We start from the raw sequence: 10972 nt of genomic DNA, 5'->3' as shown, positions 1-10972 counted from the left end.
TAGCACAAAATGACCAAGTTTACATAATAAGCTTATAGTCTTCTTCTTATTCTTCTTATTCTTCTTCTTTTCCAAAATGACATAGGTTAGCTTCATTTTACCTAAGTTGGCTCTAATATGCTAACTTAGAGAGCTTATATGCTTAGTTTCATATAGGTTAGCTCCAAAATTACTTATGTTAGCACAAAATGATCAAGTTTACATAATAAGCTTATAGTCTTCTTCTTATTCTTCTTCTAGTATTCTTCTAGTGTTCTTCTTCTTCTGTTATTCTTCTAGTCTTCTTCTTCTTATCTTCTTCTTCTTCTTCTTCTTCTTCTAATTTCTTGTTTATCATTTTGCAGATTTGATTTAATTCACGGAAGCTTGCATGGATGGAGTGATTCTTTTCCATTTGTGTTTTTATTTTGTATCAATGTGAAACTTTTGTGAATTGATGGATAACGGTGTTGGATGAACAATGTGAAACTTTTGTAATATGTAACGATGGAACTATGTGTTGGCTATGTATGTATATATGATGAAACTTATGTGTTGGATATGATTGTTATATGGATGCTTGTTGTATATATATGTGTTGGATATCTCATATGTGAAATAGTGACCTAAGATTAAGAAAAAACGAAAAAAAAATTAAAAAAAATTGTTACTAATGGCGCACTTCCATGTGGTGCGCCATTAGTATACCAGATACTAATGGCGCACCTGTGGGATACTAATGGCGCACCTGTGGTGCGCCATTAGTATACCAGATACTAATGGCGCACCTGCGGTGCGCCATTACTAAAATATACTAGTGGCGTGGTACTAATGGCGCACTTGTAGTGCGCCATTAGTAGCCAAAACAGGTGCGCCATTAGTAGGCCTTTTCCAAGTAGTGTAATGACTATGATGATTAAATAGTGATAATGACGACTAGGATGATTTTTAGCTAGCTAGCCAGAGTATATATATATACTCATGTTGATGATATGATGCAAGAGCTTTTATATTAATATGATGATGATAACGAGTTATTATATCATTTAATGAAAGAAACCACATATTAGCTGGATGGATCCTACCTAAGTGATCAAGTATATATGTGCCATATCCACATATATTATACTTGATCACCTAATTAGGTGATCAAGTATAATATTGATATGGCATATACTTGATCACTTAGCTAGCTAGATCCTCCAGTCGAAACTAATCCACGGTACTTTCACCTAATGATATAACAACTCATTATAATGTAAAACAATCACTAAATTAAATTGAAAACACAAAACTAAAGGAAAAATAAAAAAACACCCAAACATTTAGTACCGGTTGGTGTTACTAAAGCCCTACGCGCACCCGGGCCTGGCTCGTGCCACGTGTTTGCACTTTAGCGCTGGTTCATGACGAACCGGTACTAAGGGGGGCGGGGGCTATAGTCCCCACTCTTTAGTGTCGGTTGGCGAACCGGCACTAAAGGCCATCACGAACCAGCACTAAAGGCCGGTTCTGCACTAGTGCTAACGTGTAGTAATATTGCACTTGTACGTACCAAATCAATTCGCACTTCCCTCAACCAAAAATAAAACGAAAAAATAAAACTATTCACACCACACAAAGAGAGAGTCTTGCCCCGTTTTACTATACAAATGCTATTCAAAGCTACTCCCTCCTTCCATCTATATAGGGCCTAATGCGTTTTTCGATGCTAACTTTGACCAACTATTAGAGCAATGATATATGACATGCAACTTACACAAAGCACACCGTTAACTTCGTCTGTGAAAGGTTCTTTCAATGATATAATTTTCACATTGTGCATGTCATGTACTATTAATCTTGTCAATAGTCAAAAGCGGTCTTAAAAATCTCATTACACCCTATATAGATGGAAGGAGAGAGTATCAGTCCATGTTATGTCTGATTAATTTTTTTCGCTTGCTGTATAATGCATGTAACCTACTCAAACCAACATTTTAGTGCATTCCAAATGTATATACTACCGGTGCAATTCGAACTAAATTTGAATTCGTTTCTCTATTTCAATAAGAATCTACAATCATGATTGTTGACAACTTCAACCATCATTCATGTATTACCTTAATAACACACCACATGATTACTATAGAGATAGATATGAAGTATGTGTACTACATGAACTCGAATTCTATTTTTTGAATACACTTGATGTTGGTTCGAAATAATAGTACATTTGTTGTACTAACTATATATTCATAATCTAAACCATGTTCCATACGTACACCGTGTTTATCACACAAAGTATAGTGCCCCGCCCCCTACATTATGACAAGTATTTAGACCTGAGTTGCAAAAGCCACACATTACCCCAAATTATAATCAATGTTCTACATTATGATATCTTCTTCAAGTATCCGTATCCACTTTTTTTATAATGAATTATGATCTTTGTTCGTCTTTTACACCTTCACGATCCTCTTCTATTTTAGCTAGCTAGCGCTAACTTTCTACCGTGCATGCACATGCCTGTCCCCCTCACACAACCTTAGCGTCCCCTCCATCACGCACGTTCATTATTTCTCTTTAGGTCGTCCACCAGCGGTGTGTGTAGGCCCCCGTCTCCTTCTTTCTGGCACACACCGGTCGATATACCTCTCTAGCCAAGTGTGCCTACAACAAACACATATATACTTCCCCTCTTCTCTTCTCACCATCCATGCCCCCATATGTCCAATACGATTCCACGCAGGTGCACACTCCCGCCCCTCTTTTCATTAATCACAGGCTCGCACACTCCTCCCCCCTCGACATGGTAGGCCTCTCGCACCACCTCCTACCCACACCCTCTCCCCCTGTCTGCCTCTCCGGACCTTATTTGCTTCTAACACATGTCAACTATAATTCATTTTCTCCAAGCTTCGATACACTTACCTTGCTAGTTATGTCTCTCCTTTTGTCGTACACACGAGGGTTGATCTTCCTATGTAGTTACGCATGCTTAACACAACCATATCTTCTCCCCTCATCATCCTTGAATACCTCCCGACCCGTCTCTCACACGCACATGCATAGACAGACAGACATCCCCCATCCTCTCTTATTGATATTGCACTCATACCCTCCGTTTGTCTAGCAGGACTCTTCCACCATTTGTGAGACTCCACTCCACCACCAACCCTTCAACGCTCTACCTTTGTCTTTTTCCCAACCTTATTCCTCTGCTACACATATCCATGGATGTTGATCGATCTCCCACAATACATAGCTAGGTCTCTCTCCATCCCCACACATATACTAGTCGACCAGTCTCTACCCCCCCCCCCACACACCGAGAGTCGAACGTTGTAGGTAGGTATCCATGCCATGGAGAAGAACTACACCTCTGCCCTCTCAAATTCCAGTAGGCCAGCCGCCCTGTATCTTTGACGTGGGCAAACACAAATTCGATGGCACTCTTTATCGATCGCGGAGCCACACACTTCATCCCTGTTTTCAATTCTATCGATATCTCACGTCCATGACTCTGTTTCACACACATTGCATATGTTATGTTTTTCTGATTGAGATATCATCAACACATTGCCCCTGTTTCGCACAAACCATCTCTCTCACACCCACCCACGTATGTACCTGCACCTAAAGAAGAAGCGCACGCAGGACGCACGTACTCATGTCTCGTTCCCGGCCACACCCGCATGGGTACACGGTGGAGTTTGTTTCTGTACGAAAAGGCAGCCCACGTGATAATTTGACGCGTGTAGCGGTTGTTTACTCGAAGGAGGGTCGGGTACCACGCCAAGAATATAAAACGATTGCCGTGGGGAAAATGGAAAAATGGGTTTGTCTCTCGTGAGTCTCGTCACACCATCTCACACAAGGCCGCCGTGATATGTGCTCTAGTTGTTGGGAAAATTTACAAATATGAATTTCGACTTTATTTGCAAAATCTCTCTGGAAATTTGTAAAATGGGCATAACTTTTGCATACGAACTCGGATGAAAAAGTTTTTTATATGAAAAATCATCTACTCGAAAAGTTACATCCAAACTTAACAGGGGTTAACCTTGTTAAACATTTTCAAAATTCCCAAAAACCTAACAGAAAAAAAGTTACGGGGCTTTCAAGATCTAGGGGCAAAAAAATTCAAAAAATTTCAAACTTACTAGTGGCTCACCGTGGATGTGGTGCGCCACTAGTAACAGAAGAAAAAGTTGGTTTTGATTTTTTTGATTATTTTTTTCAAAAAATGATACGTAATATGACCGGGAAGTTTGAAATATTTTTCCAAATTTCGTCATAGTCATGAACATGAACAAAGTCCTGGACATCAACAAGGTATAACAGGATTGATATGCTAGATATATCAATAAGTGCGTGTGAAGTGAGCTGTTGCTGGGGTTGGATAGAACTCTGAAGTTAAGCATGCTTGGGCTGGAGTAGTGTGAGGATGGGTGACCTTTCGGGAAGTTTGACCATGGAGTGCGATTTGACCTGAGATTAAGCCATAGTGAACTGAGATTAAGAAAAAAAATGATTTTTTTAAAAAAAATCTTTTGAAAAGAAAAATAAAAAAAATTGAAATTTTTTTTTGAAAAAAAGTTGTTACTAATGGCGCACTCCTATGTGGTGCGCCATTACCCTGGGAGGAATTCTAATGGCGCACCGTGGGCAATTCTAATGGCGCACTACGTGGTGCGCCATTAGAACACCAGATACTAATGGCGCACCAGTGGTGCGCCATTAGAATTTAATTCTAATGGCGTGATGCTAGTGGCACACCAGTAGTGCGCCATTAGAAGGAAAAACTGGTGCGCCACTAGCATGCCTTTTCCTAGTAGTGTCTCGTCCTCAAACCATTTTTGAGAAACCACCATGTGCTATCTTTCCCTTTTTACACGGAACATGCTTCTTTTTTGTCGGCGTATGTGTCTTCAACTCGTGTTATTGGGCAGTTATTGTTTCCTTTCGACCTTCTTTTGCAAAAAGGGCTATCCATTTTCACCTTGTTGCTATTGCGAACTTTTGGTGAACTGCACAAATCACTTTTCTGAAGAGTGTTTTGTGCAGTTCCGCCAAAATGTCACACGGGCAACGTTTTTATATTTCTGTGGGACTGCGGAAAGGGAGAATAGTTTTGCTATCCCCCTCATCCAACTCTGTGCCTAATCTTCTCCAACAAGAAGTTAGTCCTAAAGAGAGATCGTAGAGGTGATCGGCTTCTATTTATGTGTATTATGTTTCATCATCTAGTTCCACTATTATTGTAATCACACTGACTGGATATCTTTGCAAACAGGGATGGTCCGCCCGATTTTAGTGGAGCTGCACAAAATGATCGGATTGTGGTGTCCTTCATACACCTCCTTTTTTGCTACAGAGCTGGGTGAAACTAGATGCCAAGCAATGAACACTGTGCCAAGGAAATTGAGCCATGCCTACGAACAACATCGATAAATTATATATTTTTTCTTGATTTGTACACCTTCTCACAACTTTGTCTTCAGTTGTCGTGTGAATATTGGCGATGATCTGCGAACCATTGAGATGCATTAGCCATGGTAGTTTCATTTGTATTTGATGGAATGTTTTAACGAGATAATCTCGAGGCAAGACACATGAATCCTAAGTTGAAACCTTTTTTTCCTGCGGGAACCAGAGTTGAAACCTTCATAGCATCACAGTACAATTTCATCAAAATTATGCATACATATAAACAAATCCTGAAGGATTGATAGCAATGCCAGAAACAATTCAACTTCGTTTCGCCGACATGTTGGACATCCTTCATCCGGCTCTACCTGCCATGCAACAATATTGAGTGCACAACACAACAATATTGAGTGCACAACACAATATTGAGTCATTGCACCGCAGTAGTAATGAATAGTGAGCAGTCAAGTCATAGAGCCCCACCTTCGCCACAGTAAGTTGCTCGGACGAAGCAACCATCATTTCTCTGTTCTTGAATCCGCTGGTACTCCCATGTTCCCACAGTAATAAGTTGCTTGGGAGAATCAACCATCACTATATGCGCTCATGTGTGATGACCACAAGAGCTATCCATTCAGATTGCATGTTAAAAAAAATAAAGGTCGATAACTAATGCGGCAAACTTTCAAAAAAAAAAAAACTAATGCGGCACCTCGGGCCAACGCGGCCAGATCGCATTTCGCACGAGAAATTACAGACCATGTTTTGTTAACATGTGGTCCCGTTCCAACATGTGGTCCCGTCCCGGAGCGCCCCTTCGTGAACCGTGGTAAACTGGCAACCGTCCATCGACTCTTCGCCTTTCCCTATTGATTTGGAACTGCTGTCGCACGCTCTTCCTCTCCCTCCTCCATTTTCCTTCAGCCCTTCACCCTTTCTTCTTCCATTGTTCGATCGTCTTCTCCATGGAGGGAACAGGATGGAAACGACCCCATTATTCTTGCCCCGATCTGAAAGATGACGTGGTGGAGGAACTCATTGATCGGTGCGACATCATCACCTTGGCTAGCATGGCAGGTTCGTTCAAGCCCATTCTTGACTCGACTAATAACATCATTACATGGAACCCAAGAGTCAAGGAGCGGTTTGATCTCCCCTATCTTCTTCGCCGTGACCCTGTTGACTGGCACCGTCACGACGGAGGTCTCGCCCTGTGCAAGTTGATGCTGCATGATAATGATACGTATGATGTTAAGATGCCATCGCTTGAGGGAAAGGCTTGGGTAGCAGCAAATGGAGATTGGGTTGTGTACATTCGGTCCAACTACGAGTGGGAACTTGTGAATGTGTACACTCGTGACCGGGTTCCACTTCCAAAAATCTCAGCAGACTGCCCAGAGGTTGAGCACACCGGTATTGTACGCACGTTCAAATACAATCATGGTCACTGTATTCTATGGAAGATAGCAATTTCTCGAGTTCCCACCCGCTCTTGGAATTACAACAACTATGAAGTTGTAGCTATCTTTGACAAGCTTGTTGCCGTTGTTGCTGGTTTTACTCGATGGACATTGCTCAAAAATCAGTTTCTGTACACGCATGAGTACTGTGATGCAATTCAATACGAGGGCTTGTGTTTGCTACCACCACTCGTGGCACTGTTTTTGCATGGAATCGTTATGATTTTGGTACGTTTGTATTCCACCATAATTATAATTGTTTCATCCACATGCATGCGGGTTAGCAAGTTTCCCTTTACTAATTAACCTTCTTCTTATGTGTCCAAGGTCCTGTGAACGTTCCACCACCTATACTTGAAATTTTTTATAACCAAGGGGGAGATGACAATGGTGATGATCACGGGCATGAGGACGAGCATAACTTATATACTCAGTGGCGCCTAGCAACTAATTCCGATGGATAACCTCTTCTTGTCTATATACAGTGCACTGAGTTTGTTACTACTGAGGGAGCACGTGTTGTCTCCCATGGTCGCACTCTCTGGACCTATTCCAACACTCCTTGCATGGTATTCGGGATGGATACTAGTGTGCTAGCGCCAACAGCTTCTCCCTGGTAAAGTATTGATAGTCTTGGAGAAAACTCACTCTTCCTTGGGAAAAACTATCCGATGATGGTGAAAGGCGATCCAACTGCTGTTGACACAACGTTACTACCATTTATGAGAAGCAACTGTATCTATACCTCAGACATTTCGGTGGTTTGCTACCCTGGTAATGATATAGTAGGCCGCTTCAGCCTGGATGATCAGTCCTGCATTGGTCTCGAGATCGACAATAGATGGCCCGTCCCAAAGAATCACGTGTGGTTCAAAGCAAGCGTTTCCAACACCGAGGATTGGTTGAGTTGAAGTTCATTTCATTCCTTGTTATTTGTTGTGTGATGAAAACTTTAGTATTTATAATGTATCCTTGTTGTCGATGTGGGTTGATGACCTGTTGTATGTAATAAAATGATACGCCTGTGATAAACTTCCTAAATTTATGAATGGCTTTCGAGTAGCTTCTCTGAGTGAGTGCTGCGACGAGGCAAAAAAATATTTTCTGTATACATAATTGTACGTGCATTGCAACAGGTTATCGGATGAGGCCAATCAACAATAGTAGTACACTACTTGTACTAGCTTCACATGCTTCGCGCGTCGGGGGGGTGTTTTTACTGTAGCCGTATGTTAATGTGTTCGTTGTACGTAACCAGCACCTCGAATCCTCGATACTACTACTATATAGTAAGTAGTAGGAGTAGTAGGGTGACATGGGCCAGAACAAGCATTCACGTCCAGGAGTACGGCACACGCCACCAGCACGACTTCCATCTGACACCATATTTCTTGGAGTCCATGCTAGAGCAATCTCTTCAACCTCGTCGTTTCTCTAACTCAGCCATCGCGCGGCGGGCGAAGTGGGGGTTTGCCGATAGTCGGTTTCCTCAACTGCGATCCCACTTGTAAGGCCAACTCCAACGCACGACCCCAAACAGACCTTTGTTTTGCACGAACTCCAACGATAATTTTGACTAGAAAAGCAAGACCAAAGAAAACAAGAACCACAAGAATACATTTTAGAAGATATCCAACTTCCATAACTGCTCCTGTAAGTTGGATTAGTGCCTTCTCGATGCATTCATTGTTGATCTGCGGAGGCTCGATCTTGCGTGCTTCTTTCTGCTTCGAGCGTAAAGAAGTAGATGTTGCTTCCTCGCATCTAGTCTCATGTCTAGCCTCTATTCTATCAACAAGTGCACTAGTCTCATCTCTAGCCTCTATGCTAGCTAAAAGTGCTAGAACATCTACTAAATTGCGCTCTATTAATATATCGATGTACTCTTCTCCCCAATACCAAAACTTGCATCCATTCTACACAATAAAATTTTAAGTTAGCACAACTAGTCTAATCCGAGAGCACAACCGAAGATTTGGTCGGGTTCTTCTTCCTTTTGCCGACACGTGGGACATCCACCATCCAGGTCGTGTCATGCAAGAAAATAGAGTGGTAGTTGAAGCCACGTGATGTGCATCTTGGGTTAAACTGTAAATAGAATCTTACTACTATTGAGTAACTCCAAAAGCGGCCACCGAAGATCTTTATTGGATTTGTTTTTCATCACCAGGACGTCGAGGTGAAAGATGTGCAGGTTCAGTGGGTCCTCTTGCATTTTCACTGACATGTGGGACCGCATATGAGCAAATAGACGATGGGCTCCACGCGTCTGCTGGCTGGCTGAGAAGAGAGATAGAGGAGGGCTGAGCACGGACTCTAGGAAATTTGTTCTACGTAACCAGCACCTCGATATTCGTGTGTGGTTGTTTCTAGAATATAAAAAAAGGAGGTACCCCTACTTATGTTACTCCCACTACGCCTAGCCTAAGGTTAGTAGGTGACCTTGCGCTTGGCTCTTTGCCTCTTCCAAAAGTCGATGGTTCTATAGTAGTACTTATGGCAATCTGACACCAAATGAACTGCTGCACGTCCACCGCTTGTAAGCAAAAGTTTCTCCTCGTGCTGTGAGCCACCGCGCACGCGTTGGCGAGGGAGAAGGCGTAATCAAGCTTCTCGTTGTTCATCGAGTTGACGTGACACATCAAAGTTATTTAGTACGTACTTTCTCCAAAATAGGGCTGACCATGTCATTGCTACCATCCCGTGCTCCGTCGTTGAGTACATGCACTATTCACGTGCCATCGAGGAGAAAAAATATTGCGTAGGTGCCATAGAAGTGCACGACACACTTACGCACTGCTTATCTAATTATCTCCATTTTTCTTGCATGACATGTGCACCTTGATGCTAGATGTCTCGCGTGTTGGGATAAGGATGAACAAAGCTCACGTAAAAGAAAAGAGTTGAAGAACATAGATTCCCGATGACCGAGAAGGAGCAAGGAACCTCGAGGTGGAGTGTCTGCAAGGAACCTTGCACGTTTTCCCCAGGTTTTTGCTGCCTACCCACCTATAAACAAATAAAAGAACATGAACTCTTCGCTAACCAATAGAAACGGTACATTAGGATGCTAAGTTGAAGATGTTTTATAGTTTATATTGATAACCACGCAACAAGCCATGCATGTACAGGACGCATGCAGCCACACATGTACACAAGCCAACGCACTAACTCCATCCGATCCAACTCATGCACATACGCGCACGGCATGGAGCACACAACGCACGTACACAACACGTCCATGCACACACACTCGGCCGCAGAATGCACGTGAATAACACATGCATGCGCACACACTCGGCTGCATGGAGGCGTGCACCATCTCCGGCGACGTCCGATTCGTCGTGCTACGGTGAAGCTCGCACACAATGGCGCCTACGCATCTCTTGCGGCACCTCTTTGCCGTCATTGATCAACGACTAGTCGGAGACAAAGACGACCGCAGCCTCGGCCTTAGAGCTAGCACCGATGGAAAAAACACGCACGCTGCACACACACGAGCACGTATGGAGTGCCCAAGACGTGGTGCGTCCCCAGTCGCCTCTACTCCTTCTGCGCACGTTGTCTATCAAGGCGGCTGCATGCCTAATGATGATGTGGGTGAGATCTTCTAGGACTCAGATGATGACGAGGAAAATTATGAGACACAAGGTGATGTACACCGTCAAGGTCCACGGTCAAGGGGGTGCTAAGTGCTTAGATGTGCTTAGATGAGGTGCTAAGTGCATTAAATGGCTTAATAACTCAAGTCTTTAATGCATAGGTGCTTAGTTTATTGTTGCTAAGCTTGCTTCATTTAATTAGCTATAGACTCAAAACGATCTTTCCACTGTTTCTTCCTGCGGTCACCAAACTAGTCTCTCTCTTCTTAATTAACTTGTCACATCATATTTTATGCCAACGTGGTAGGCTTAGCAGCTATACATGATGGAGCACTGGGAGAGGCCAAGTCTGGTCATAGTGGGGAGTAACTTATACTGTAACATATTACTATGTTACTCTAAACATCTCTATAAACCGGAAAGGAGGGAGTAGTAACATAGGCTAGTGTCATATGCAGAGTATGGAAGCACATCATATTTCCCCGTCCGGACCGATCCCAAGTTGGCTTATCACCTTCT

Source organism: Triticum dicoccoides, chromosome 3B (genome assembly GCF_002162155.2).
Source record: "Triticum dicoccoides isolate Atlit2015 ecotype Zavitan chromosome 3B, WEW_v2.0, whole genome shotgun sequence".
Classification (NCBI taxonomy): domain Eukaryota; kingdom Viridiplantae; phylum Streptophyta; class Magnoliopsida; order Poales; family Poaceae; genus Triticum; species Triticum dicoccoides.
Note: the sequence above shows the minus strand (reverse complement) of the source record.